The sequence below is a fragment of the Diachasmimorpha longicaudata genome, unplaced genomic scaffold, assembly GCF_034640455.1.
Source record: "Diachasmimorpha longicaudata isolate KC_UGA_2023 unplaced genomic scaffold, iyDiaLong2 ctg00000177.1, whole genome shotgun sequence".
Lineage (NCBI taxonomy): Eukaryota > Metazoa > Arthropoda > Insecta > Hymenoptera > Braconidae > Diachasmimorpha > Diachasmimorpha longicaudata.
The window spans coordinates 8,490-22,500 of NW_026973976.1; positions in this window are offsets into that span (position 1 = coordinate 8,490).

The following is a 14,011-nucleotide window of genomic DNA, read 5'->3' on the forward strand; positions in this document are numbered from 1 at the left end:
ACGGCTATCCGGCTGTCCCTATCCAAAAATTGAGAAATCCATAAGTGTCCCTACCTACTTTGCGCCGAAGCAATACGAATCAAAAAGAACTACGAATGGGGACTTAGAATAATTTTTCATTTTTCCCAACTTTGAAAATAATCACTTGAAAAAAATCTTAGAATCCAAAGAATAGTATACTTGATCGTTCTACAAGTCGAAAATTGGAAAAATAAGTGATATTTTTGCTTGATGCTATTTTTGTCGGTATGCAAAATCGTTGTCAAGATTCTCAAACCTTAAAATCAGGCCAGCCGGCAATTGGCGGGTGAAAATTTCAATCAATTCCCATTCCTCACATCAAACTATGCATATAACAATAGCTTTTATGCTGAATGACGGCTATCCGGCTGTCCCTATCCAAAAATTGAGAAATCCATAAGTGTCCCTACCTACTTTGCGCCGAAGCAATACGAATCAAAAAGAACTACGAATGGGGACTTAGAATAATTTTTCATTTTTCCCAACTTTGAAAATAATCACTTGAAAAAAATCTTAGAATCCAAAGAATAGTATACTTGATCGTTCTACAAGTCGAAAATTGGAAAAATAAGTGATATTTTTGCTTGATGCTATTTTTGTCGGTATGCAAAATCGTTGTCAAGATTCTCAAACCTTAAAATCAGGCCAGCCGGCAATTGGCGGGTGAAAATTTCAATCAATTCCCATTCCTCACATCAAACTATGCATATAACAATAGCTTTTATGCTGAATGACGGCTATCCGGCTGTCCCTATCCAAAAATTGAGAAATCCATAAGTGTCCCTACCTACTTTGCGCCGAAGCAATACGAATCAAAAAGAACTACGAATGGGGACTTAGAATAATTTTTCATTTTTCCCAACTTTGAAAATAATCACTTGAAAAAAATCTTAGAATCCAAAGAATAGTATACTTGATCGTTCTACAAGTCGAAAATTGGAAAAATAAGTGATATTTTTGCTTGATGCTATTTTTGTCGGTATGCAAAATCGTTGTCAAGATTCTCAAACCTTAAAATCAGGCCAGCCGGCAATTGGCGGGTGAAAATTTCAATCAATTCCCATTCCTCACATCAAACTATGCATATAACAATAGCTTTTATGCTGAATGACGGCTATCCGGCTGTCCCTATCCAAAAATTGAGAAATCCATAAGTGTCCCTACCTACTTTGCGCCGAAGCAATACGAATCAAAAAGAACTACGAATGGGGACTTAGAATAATTTTTCATTTTTCCCAACTTTGAAAATAATCACTTGAAAAAAATCTTAGAATCCAAAGAATAGTATACTTGATCGTTCTACAAGTCGAAAATTGGAAAAATAAGTGATATTTTTGCTTGATGCTATTTTTGTCGGTATGCAAAATCGTTGTCAAGATTCTCAAACCTTAAAATCAGGCCAGCCGGCAATTGGCGGGTGAAAATTTCAATCAATTCCCATTCCTCACATCAAACTATGCATATAACAATAGCTTTTATGCTGAATGACGGCTATCCGGCTGTCCCTATCCAAAAATTGAGAAAGCCATAAGTGTCCCTACCTACTTTGCGCCGAAGCAATACGAATCAAAAAGAACTACGAATGGGGACTTAGAATAATTTTTCATTTTTCCCAACTTTGAAAATAATCACTTGAAAAAAATCTTAGAATCCAAAGAATAGTATACTTGATCGTTCTACAAGTCGAAAATTGGAAAAATAAGTGATATTTTTGCTTGATGCTATTTTTGTCGGTATGCAAAATCGTTGTCAAGATTCTCAAACCTTAAAATCAGGCCAGCCGGCAATTGGCGGGTGAAAATTTCAATCAATTCCCATTCCTCACATCAAACTATGCATATAACAATAGCTTTTATGCTGAATGACGGCTATCCGGCTGTCCCTATCCAAAAATTGAGAAATCCATAAGTGTCCCTACCTACTTTGCGCCGAAGCAATACGAATCAAAAAGAACTACGAATGGGGACTTAGAATAATTTTTCATTTTTCCCAACTTTGAAAATAATCACTTGAAAAAAATCTTAGAATCCAAAGAATAGTATACTTGATCGTTCTACAAGTCGAAAATTGGAAAAATAAGTGATATTTTTGCTTGATGCTATTTTTGTCGGTATGCAAAATCGTTGTCAAGATTCTCAAACCTTAAAATCAGGCCAGCCGGCAATTGGCGGGTGAAAATTTCAATCAATTCCCATTCCTCACATCAAACTATGCATATAACAATAGCTTTTATGCTGAATGACGGCTATCCGGCTGTCCCTATCCAAAAATTGAGAAATCCATAAGTGTCCCTACCTACTTTGCGCCGAAGCAATACGAATCAAAAAGAACTACGAATGGGGACTTAGAATAATTTTTCATTTTTCCCAACTTTGAAAATAATCACTTGAAAAAAATCTTAGAATCCAAAGAATAGTATACTTGATCGTTCTACAAGTCGAAAATTGGAAAAATAAGTGATATTTTTGCTTGATGCTATTTTTGTCGGTATGCAAAATCGTTGTCAAGATTCTCAAACCTTAAAATCAGGCCAGCCGGCAATTGGCGGGTGAAAATTTCAATCAATTCCCATTCCTCACATCAAACTATGCATATAACAATAGCTTTTATGCTGAATGACGGCTATCCGGCTGTCCCTATCCAAAAATTGAGAAATCCATAAGTGTCCCTACCTACTTTGCGCCGAAGCAATACGAATCAAAAAGAACTACGAATGGGGACTTAGAATAATTTTTCATTTTTCCCAACTTTGAAAATAATCACTTGAAAAAAATCTTAGAATCCAAAGAATAGTATACTTGATCGTTCTACAAGTCGAAAATTGGAAAAATAAGTGATATTTTTGCTTGATGCTATTTTTGTCGGTATGCAAAATCGTTGTCAAGATTCTCAAACCTTAAAATCAGGCCAGCCGGCAATTGGCGGGTGAAAATTTCAATCAATTCCCATTCCTCACATCAAACTATGCATATAACAATAGCTTTTATGCTGAATGACGGCTATCCGGCTGTCCCTATCCAAAAATTGAGAAATCCATAAGTGTCCCTACCTACTTTGCGCCGAAGCAATACGAATCAAAAAGAACTACGAATGGGGACTTAGAATAATTTTTCATTTTTCCCAACTTTGAAAATAATCACTTGAAAAAAATCTTAGAATCCAAAGAATAGTATACTTGATCGTTCTACAAGTCGAAAATTGGAAAAATAAGTGATATTTTTGCTTGATGCTATTTTTGTCGGTATGCAAAATCGTTGTCAAGATTCTCAAACCTTAAAATCAGGCCAGCCGGCAATTGGCGGGTGAAAATTTCAATCAATTCCCATTCCTCACATCAAACTATGCATATAACAATAGCTTTTATGCTGAATGACGGCTATCCGGCTGTCCCTATCCAAAAATTGAGAAATCCATAAGTGTCCCTACCTACTTTGCGCCGAAGCAATACGAATCAAAAAGAACTACGAATGGGGACTTAGAATAATTTTTCATTTTTCCCAACTTTGAAAATAATCACTTGAAAAAAATCTTAGAATCCAAAGAATAGTATACTTGATCGTTCTACAAGTCGAAAATTGGAAAAATAAGTGATATTTTTGCTTGATGCTATTTTTGTCGGTATGCAAAATCGTTGTCAAGATTCTCAAACCTTAAAATCAGGCCAGCCGGCAATTGGCGGGTGAAAATTTCAATCAATTCCCATTCCTCACATCAAACTATGCATATAACAATAGCTTTTATGCTGAATGACGGCTATCCGGCTGTCCCTATCCAAAAATTGAGAAAGCCATAAGTGTCCCTACCTACTTTGCGCCGAAGCAATACGAATCAAAAAGAACTACGAATGGGGACTTAGAATAATTTTTCATTTTTCCCAACTTTGAAAATAATCACTTGAAAAAAATCTTAGAATCCAAAGAATAGTATACTTGATCGTTCTACAAGTCGAAAATTGGAAAAATAAGTGATATTTTTGCTTGATGCTATTTTTGTCGGTATGCAAAATCGTTGTCAAGATTCTCAAACCTTAAAATCAGGCCAGCCGGCAATTGGCGGGTGAAAATTTCAATCAATTCCCATTCCTCACATCAAACTATGCATATAACAATAGCTTTTATGCTGAATGACGGCTATCCGGCTGTCCCTATCCAAAAATTGAGAAATCCATAAGTGTCCCTACCTACTTTGCGCCGAAGCAATACGAATCAAAAAGAACTACGAATGGGGACTTAGAATAATTTTTCATTTTTCCCAACTTTGAAAATAATCACTTGAAAAAAATCTTAGAATCCAAAGAATAGTATACTTGATCGTTCTACAAGTCGAAAATTGGAAAAATAAGTGATATTTTTGCTTGATGCTATTTTTGTCGGTATGCAAAATCGTTGTCAAGATTCTCAAACCTTAAAATCAGGCCAGCCGGCAATTGGCGGGTGAAAATTTCAATCAATTCCCATTCCTCACATCAAACTATGCATATAACAATAGCTTTTATGCTGAATGACGGCTATCCGGCTGTCCCTATCCAAAAATTGAGAAATCCATAAGTGTCCCTACCTACTTTGCGCCGAAGCAATACGAATCAAAAAGAACTACGAATGGGGACTTAGAATAATTTTTCATTTTTCCCAACTTTGAAAATAATCACTTGAAAAAAATCTTAGAATCCAAAGAATAGTATACTTGATCGTTCTACAAGTCGAAAATTGGAAAAATAAGTGATATTTTTGCTTGATGCTATTTTTGTCGGTATGCAAAATCGTTGTCAAGATTCTCAAACCTTAAAATCAGGCCAGCCGGCAATTGGCGGGTGAAAATTTCAATCAATTCCCATTCCTCACATCAAACTATGCATATAACAATAGCTTTTATGCTGAATGACGGCTATCCGGCTGTCCCTATCCAAAAATTGAGAAATCCATAAGTGTCCCTACCTACTTTGCGCCGAAGCAATACGAATCAAAAAGAACTACGAATGGGGACTTAGAATAATTTTTCATTTTTCCCAACTTTGAAAATAATCACTTGAAAAAAATCTTAGAATCCAAAGAATAGTATACTTGATCGTTCTACAAGTCGAAAATTGGAAAAATAAGTGATATTTTTGCTTGATGCTATTTTTGTCGGTATGCAAAATCGTTGTCAAGATTCTCAAACCTTAAAATCAGGCCAGCCGGCAATTGGCGGGTGAAAATTTCAATCAATTCCCATTCCTCACATCAAACTATGCATATAACAATAGCTTTTATGCTGAATGACGGCTATCCGGCTGTCCCTATCCAAAAATTGAGAAATCCATAAGTGTCCCTACCTACTTTGCGCCGAAGCAATACGAATCAAAAAGAACTACGAATGGGGACTTAGAATAATTTTTCATTTTTCCCAACTTTGAAAATAATCACTTGAAAAAAATCTTAGAATCCAAAGAATAGTATACTTGATCGTTCTACAAGTCGAAAATTGGAAAAATAAGTGATATTTTTGCTTGATGCTATTTTTGTCGGTATGCAAAATCGTTGTCAAGATTCTCAAACCTTAAAATCAGGCCAGCCGGCAATTGGCGGGTGAAAATTTCAATCAATTCCCATTCCTCACATCAAACTATGCATATAACAATAGCTTTTATGCTGAATGACGGCTATCCGGCTGTCCCTATCCAAAAATTGAGAAATCCATAAGTGTCCCTACCTACTTTGCGCCGAAGCAATACGAATCAAAAAGAACTACGAATGGGGACTTAGAATAATTTTTCATTTTTCCCAACTTTGAAAATAATCACTTGAAAAAAATCTTAGAATCCAAAGAATAGTATACTTGATCGTTCTACAAGTCGAAAATTGGAAAAATAAGTGATATTTTTGCTTGATGCTATTTTTGTCGGTATGCAAAATCGTTGTCAAGATTCTCAAACCTTAAAATCAGGCCAGCCGGCAATTGGCGGGTGAAAATTTCAATCAATTCCCATTCCTCACATCAAACTATGCATATAACAATAGCTTTTATGCTGAATGACGGCTATCCGGCTGTCCCTATCCAAAAATTGAGAAATCCATAAGTGTCCCTACCTACTTTGCGCCGAAGCAATACGAATCAAAAAGAACTACGAATGGGGACTTAGAATAATTTTTCATTTTTCCCAACTTTGAAAATAATCACTTGAAAAAAATCTTAGAATCCAAAGAATAGTATACTTGATCGTTCTACAAGTCGAAAATTGGAAAAATAAGTGATATTTTTGCTTGATGCTATTTTTGTCGGTATGCAAAAATAGCATCACAGAATTTTTAATTGTAAAAAATATATATTCATATATAATTGAATGCATAAAATTAAACTAAATTCTATATAACTAATTTATAATTTACCAAGTAACCGATATTATTAATTTTTATTGATGACTTGAAACGTTGATCCTATTTTTGTTGGTATGCAAAAATAGCATCACAGAATTTTTAATTAAAAAAAATACATATTCATATATAATTGAATGCATAAAATTAAACTAGATTCCATACAACTATTTTATAGTTTATCAAGTAACCGATATTATTAATTTTCAATGATGTCTTGGAACGTTGATGCTATTTTTGTTGGTATGCAAAAATAGCATCACAGAATTTTTAATTGAAAAAAATTATATTCATATATAATTGAATGCATAAAATTAAACTAAATTCTATACAACTAATTTATATTTTATCAAGTAACCGACATTATTAATTTTCAATGGTGTCTTGGAACGTTGATCCTATTTTTGTTGGTATGCAAAAATAGCATCACAGAATTTTTAATTAAAAAAAATATATATTCATATATAATTGAATCCATAAAATTAAACTAAATTCTATACAACTATTTTATAGTTTATCAAGTAACCGATATTATTAATTTTCAATGATGTCTTGGAACGTTGATGCTATTTTTGTTGGTATGCAAAAATAGCATCACAGAATTTTTAATTGAAAAAAATATATATTCAGATATAATTGAATGCATAAAATTAAACTAAATTCTATACAACTAATTTATATTTTATCAAGTAACCAATATTATTAATTTTCAATGATGTCTTGGAACGTTGATGCTATTTTTGTTGGTATGCAAAAATAGCATCACAGAATTTTTAATTGAAAAAAATTATATTCATATATAATTGAATGCATAAAATTAAACTAAATTCTATACAACTAATTTATATTTTATCAAGTAACCGACATTATTAATTTTCAATGGTGTCTTGGAACGTTGATCCTATTTTTGTTGGTATGCAAAAATAGCATCACAGAATTTTTAATTAAAAAAAATATATATTCATATATAATTGAATCCATAAAATTAAACTAAATTCTATACAACTATTTTATAGTTTATCAAGTAACCGATATTATTAATTTTCAATGATGTCTTGGAACGTTGATGCTATTTTTGTTGGTATGCAAAAATAGCATCACAGAATTTTTAATTGAAAAAAATATATATTCAGATATAATTGAATGCATAAAATTAAACTAAATTCTATACAACTAATTTATATTTTATCAAGTAACCGATATTATTAATTTTCAATGATGTCTTGGAACGTTGATGCTATTTTTGTTGGTATGCAAAAATAGCATCACAGAATTTTTCATTGAAAAAAATATATATTCATATATAATTGAATGCCTAAAATAAAAATCAATTCTATGTAACTAATTTATAATTTATCAAGTAACCGATATTATTAATTTTCAATGATGTCTTGGAACGTTGATCCTATTTTTGTTGGTATGCAAAAATAGCATCACAGAATTTTTAATTGAAAAAAATATATATTCATATATTTAAATGTACAAAATTAAAATAAAACCTGTATAACTGATGTATAAATTATCAAGTAACCGATATTATTAATTTTTAAAGATGACTTAAATGTTGATGCTATTTTTGTTGGTATGCAAAAATAGCATCACAGGATTTTTAATTGAAAAAAATTATATTCATATATAATTGAATGCATAAAATTAAACTAAATTCTATACAACTAATTTATATTTTATCAAGTAACCGATATTATTACTTTTCAATGGTGTCTTGGAACGTTGATCCTATTTTTGTTGGTATGCAAAAATAGCATCACAGAATTTTTAATTAAAAAAAATATATATTCATATATAATTGAATCCATAAAATTAAACTAAATTCTATACAACTATTTTATAGTTTATCAAGTAACCGATATTATTAATTTTCAATGATGTCTTGGAACGTTGATGCTATTTTTGTTGGTATGCAAAAATAGCATCACAGAATTTTTAATTGAAAAAAATATATATTCAGATATAATTGAATGCATAAAATTAAACTAAATTCTATACAACTAATTTATATTTTATCAAGTAACCGATATTATTAATTTTCAATGATGTCTTGGAACGTTGATGCTATTTTTGTTGGTATGCAAAAATAGCATCACAGAATTTTTCATTGAAAAAAATATATATTCATATATACTCAGCCCCGGACGTGCTCTATAAACGAGACGAAGGGGACGGTATGAGTCACCAACTGAGCGCGTCCCCAGGTGGCGGATAGGGGGACGGCCGGAGAAAGAGTGGCACCTCGGGAACGGAGAAAGGAGGCTGAACAACAGCACCTGACTCCAGGATCCTGGGGCACACTTCAGTACCCGGCCAGCGACAGCTATAACGTCGACCTACGGAAGTAAAAACCCGTCAGGAAGACCCAAGGCATCGCCGCGGACCAGACTCCCCAAGCTAAGGTGGAAGTTATCGTGCCGAGGGCTGAATGACACTGGGGAACAGTGTCGCAAACGATACCCTTGGGGAACCAGGCAGCACCCCATTGTATGCATGCCTTACCTCCGCATCCAGGCTCTGCGGGGGTGGACCTTCTTTTCCTGGTCACTCGTGGGATTAACATGGACCCAACTAATAATAAAAATTTTAACGCCGATGACGGTGCCCTCTCTGAGGGAACGGCAGAGGCTTGTAGGTCGGAGGAGAGCACGATCAGCACTAGGGCCCCGGAAGGGGAACAAGCGCTGATCCAAATGGAAGTTGTGGAGGAGCCAGCCTCAGAGGGGCCCACCAGTGGTGGGCCCGCTGTCGCTGACCCTACCCAGGGGAGGAAGAGAAGGGGTAGGACGGGTGCGGAGAAGCGCCGGGCCCGCCAGGCTAGGCTGAAAGCCGATGCCTCGCGGGATCAGCAATCTCCGCAGGTAGAGACCGCGTCCAGGGATAAGGAGGAACAGGGGACAGGGCCCAAGAGGCCCAGGTCCTCAGGATCCACTCCCCCCGATGTGGCCATGCCCACGAAAAAGTTGAGGGCCATGGAAGGACTGGGGGCAACCTCCTTCAGAGAGGCGGCGAAGGGTGGCGGCAGGGTGGCCTTAGTGCCAACTGGCCATCCTGAGCTGTCTCTGACGAGGGAGCAAGCCGACCTGGTTCAGGAGGCGCTAGTGGCGTCACTGTTTGAGACTGACATGGAAGGTCAGCTCCCGAGCTTTGACGGCCACTGGTTTGACGATGGCGTGCTGTGGGTGGCATGCACGGACGGTCAGTCAAGAGAGTGGCTGAAGTCCGTGGTGCCCACCCTGGCACCCTGGGAAGGGGCCTCCCTTATCATGATGGATAAGGAAGCGCTCCAAAAACTGATCAGAGTCACAGCCTTTCTCCCGGGAAAACCCGTAGGAGCGGCTGTGGCTCTTGAGAGGTTGAGAAAGCAGAACAGGGCCCTCACCACAGGCAAGTGGAGGGTCTGGGACTGCCGGAGTGGGGAGGAGGGGCTCAACCTGGTGTTGGGTATTGACCCCAAATCTCTGGAGGCCCTGAAGGGCATGGGGATGGCCCCTTTCTACTGCCTCGGCCGGGCTCGTTTCTACGAGACCCAGCGGAGAGCGGCGGGGGGAAAGGCGCCCCAGGCGCAGCCAGGCCCGGGGAAAGTGATCGCCGACCAAGGGGAGTCAGGGATCGCAGGGGAGGGGGGAGGGCAGGAGGGAGCGCCTAAGGGTCCTAGTGGCTCGGTGAGTGCCCCAGGAACTGCCGGGGAAGGCGCCCAGGAGGGGAAGGAAAAGGAGAGCGAGGAAGGCTCCCTCTTACAGAGGGACCCCCTTGCCCCTGCAAGGCCTCCGCTGAGCGGGCGCACGAAGGGCCGAAGAGGAAGGCCGCCTCTGGTGAGAGGGGGCGCGGTGGGAACTGGGAGGGGGTCTCAAGGGACCCTCAACTGGGCCCTGCCGGGCTCATCCCACTCAGGGCAGGTTAGGGCGCCACCAGGCGACCCTGCCTAACGGCCCACCAATGGCCAGGGGGATAAGGGGGGAAGGAGCAGAGGGCAATATGCAGGGAGACGGCTTAGGCTCTCTGCTAGTCCACTGCTCCCAGATTAACTTGCAGCACTGCAAGGCTGCGACTGCCCTGCTGAGTCGCAGCCTAGCAGTAGAGCATACAGACATATGCCTCATACAAGAGCCCTGGCAACACGGTGGCTCGGTAAAAGGCCTATCTGGAGGCGAGGTGGAGCTATTCTATGCTCGGGGCGACCTGGGCCCCAGGGCCTGCATTGCTGTCAAAAGAGCGTGCGGAGCTAGGGGAATGGCCAACTTCTGCCACAGAGACTTGGTGGCGGTTGTCGTGAGACTTCGGGGGGAGGCCGGTGCGGAGGACATAGTTTTCTGCTCGGCTTACTTCCCACATGACTCGCCGACACCACCACCTACCAATGAGCTGCGTGATCTGGTGAATCACTGCAGAGCTAGAAAGTTGCCACTCATCATAGGCTGTGACGCAAACGCGCAGAACGTGGTGTGGGGCAGCGAAAGATGTAATGACAGGGGCACTGCTCTCCTGGAATTTATGGCAGACGTGGACCTGGAGATCCTAAACAGGGGCTCGAGGCCCACGTTCGTCACTTCTCGCTGTCAATGTATCATTGACGTAACCATGTGCACCCGCCGGCTGGCGAGGCGATGCAGGGACTGGAGGGTGGACCGGGAGGACACACTCTCTGACCATCGACGCATCAGATTTAGCATAGAGGGCTGTGCCCAACCGCAGCAGGACCGCCTGCGCAGAAACCCAAGGGCCACCGACTGGGACTCCTTCGAGAGGAACCTGGAGGAAAGGCTCGGGGTTGGACGCGTCAGGCCCTGCAGGGAGGACCGGTTAGAGGACGAGGTGGAAAGAATCCACGTTGCCCTAACTGAGTCTTTTGAGACGGCATGCCCGGCTAGACGTTGCAGGAAGGGTAAAAAAGTGCCTTGGTGGAGCCGTGAGTTGGACAGGCTGAGAAGCCAGTCCAGGAGGCTCGGAAACCGAGCGCACAAATCGAAGAGGGCCGAAGACTGGACTCTGTACAGAAATGTGCAGAGAGAGTACAAGAGGCTCATAAAACGATCAAAGGAGCTCACCTGGAGGACATACTGTGAGGAACTGGAGGCGCTTTCAGGCATCTCCAGGCTTCGCAGGGTCTTCTCGGGGGGCCCTTCACAACGGCTGGGTGGAATCACGCTGGAAAGCGGAGAGACCATCACAGAACCGCGAGAGGTCCTTGAGCATCTGGTTCGCGCGCATTTCCCGGACTCTATTATTGAGCTTCCAGGAGAGTGCCTGGAAGTGGACTGGAAGCGAACAGGAAGCGGCAATCCCGACTGGGAGCTAGCCGCACGAATAGTAACGCTGGACAGGCTGCAATGGGCGGTGGACTCCTTCGAAATGTACAAGAGTCCAGGTCCGGATGGGATACATCCGGCCCTCTTGCGAAGAGGGGGGCCATTGCTCCTGCGCAGACTGATACCGGCATTCAGGGCCTGCCTAGCATTGGGCTATGTGCCAGGCAGGTGGCGGGAAGTCAGGGTTGTCTTTATCCCCAAACCGGGTAAATGCAGCTACGACAACGCGAAAGCCTACAGACCGATCAGCCTGAGCTCCTTCTTACTGAAGACGCTGGAAAGGCTGGTCGATAGGCACATTAAGGAGGGGGCACTGAGAATTAATCAGATATGCCCCTCACAACATGCTTACCAAGCTGGCAGATCGACTGAGACTGCGCTGCACCACTTGGTAGGCACAATAGAAAATGCGAAGGAAAGGGGGGAGGACACCCTTGGCGTCTTTATAGACATCGAAGGGGCCTTCGACAATACCGCCTTTGATACAATGGAGAAAGCTGCGGCAGCGTTTGGGATCGAGGATTCGATCATCAAATGGATAGCCGCCATGCTCCGATCAAGAGTTGTCCACTCCACCCTTGGGGACAGTGAGGTAAGGGCTGCGGCAGGGAGGGGCTGCCCGCAGGGGGGGGTTATCTCTCCTCTGCTATGGCTCCTCGTTGTTGACGGCCTCCTCACTGGACTCGAGGAACTGGGGGTAAGGACAGTCGCATATGCAGATGATGTGGCACTGCTGGTAACTAGCAGGAACACGGGCATGCTACACAGCAAGATGCAAAAGGCGCTGGACTATGTTCAGCAGTGGTGCACATCGAAGGGCCTAAGGGTAAACCCAGGCAAAACGGAGATGGTGCACTTCACACGTAGAAGGAGGGGTGCTGTTAAAGCTCCCTCCATTTATAACACAATGCTGGAATTCTCGAGTGAGGTCAAATACCTAGGTATTTGGCTCGACGAGAAGCTCAGCTGGAAAAAGCACATCGCCATGCAGACTAGCAAGGTCACCATGACATACTGGGCATGCAGGCGAATGTTTGGAAGCACATGGGGTCTAAGGCCGAAGATGGTCAAATGGATCTACACGGCCATTATGACCCCACAGCTAACATACGCAGCCGCAGTGTGGTGGACAGCCCTGAACAAGGCCTGCCACAGGAAAGCGGTGGACAAAATAGGCAGGCTTGCGATGCTGGGCATAACAGGGGCCCTCAGAACGACCCCCAGCTCAGCGTTGGAGGCTCTGCTCTTTATGCAACCTCCACACCTAATTATAAGGGAGGAGGCAACAAGAGCGGCCGCAAGGCTGCGGCTACAGGGAACATGGAAAGGAGCTGGGAATGGGCATGCTAGTGTCCTCCGCGCGGACGGAGAGCTGGAAGAGCTACTGTCGCGCGGTGCTGACGCCTGCAGACCCCGATGGCACTTTCGTAGAAAGTTCTCGGTCAATCTCGGACGGGGGGAAACCCCGTCAGGAAAGGATGCGGACTGGGTGCCGCCCCGTGGACTAGTCTGGTATACGGACGGATCACGGGTGAGCGGACGGGCAGGTGCGGGGGTCTGGTCAGAGGGGCCCGCAATAGCGAGGACCATTGGGCTGGACTCACACGCAACCGTGCTCCAGACTGAGCTAGCTGCCCTAAGAGCCTGCGCCAGGATGATCCTGGAGAGAGGGGACAGGGGCAAAAAGATCTTCATCTACTCAGATAGCAGGCGCGCGCTTAGGGCAATACTCAGGTATGAGTGTTGTTCTAAACTGGTGAGTGAATGCGTCGAGCTGATGGAGGAAATTGCCGTAAATAATCGGCTCGAGGTGGCCTGGATTCCGGGCCACGCTGGCATCAAAGGCAACGAAAAAGCCGATGAGCTAGCAAAGAACGGTAGTTGCAGGGGCTTTCAGGGGGAGGTGGAGCACGTAGGCGTGCACACCGATTTTGTGAAGGTCCTGGTCAAGGAACGTGCGGATAGGAGGGTCGTGGAGAGATGGGACTCGGAGACGGGTGCCAAGCACACGAAATCCCTCCTAGGAGAACCCACTAGGAAGTTGGCAGAGACCCTGTTGGGCCTAAACAGGGTTAAGCTCCGTACTATAGTGGGGCTTATCACTGGACACTGGCCCCTGGCTCTGTACTTATCAAGGATAGGTAAGGGGACTGACCCCCTATGCAAAAGATGCGGGTTGACAGAGGAGGATCCTCTTCACCTATGCACAAGATGCAGCGGACTCGATGAAGCCAGATGGAATGTCTTCGGGTCTACTTGCATAGATATACGTGTCGACAGGGACGGGATCAAGGGGCTCTATGAGTTAGCTCGTAGGGCACA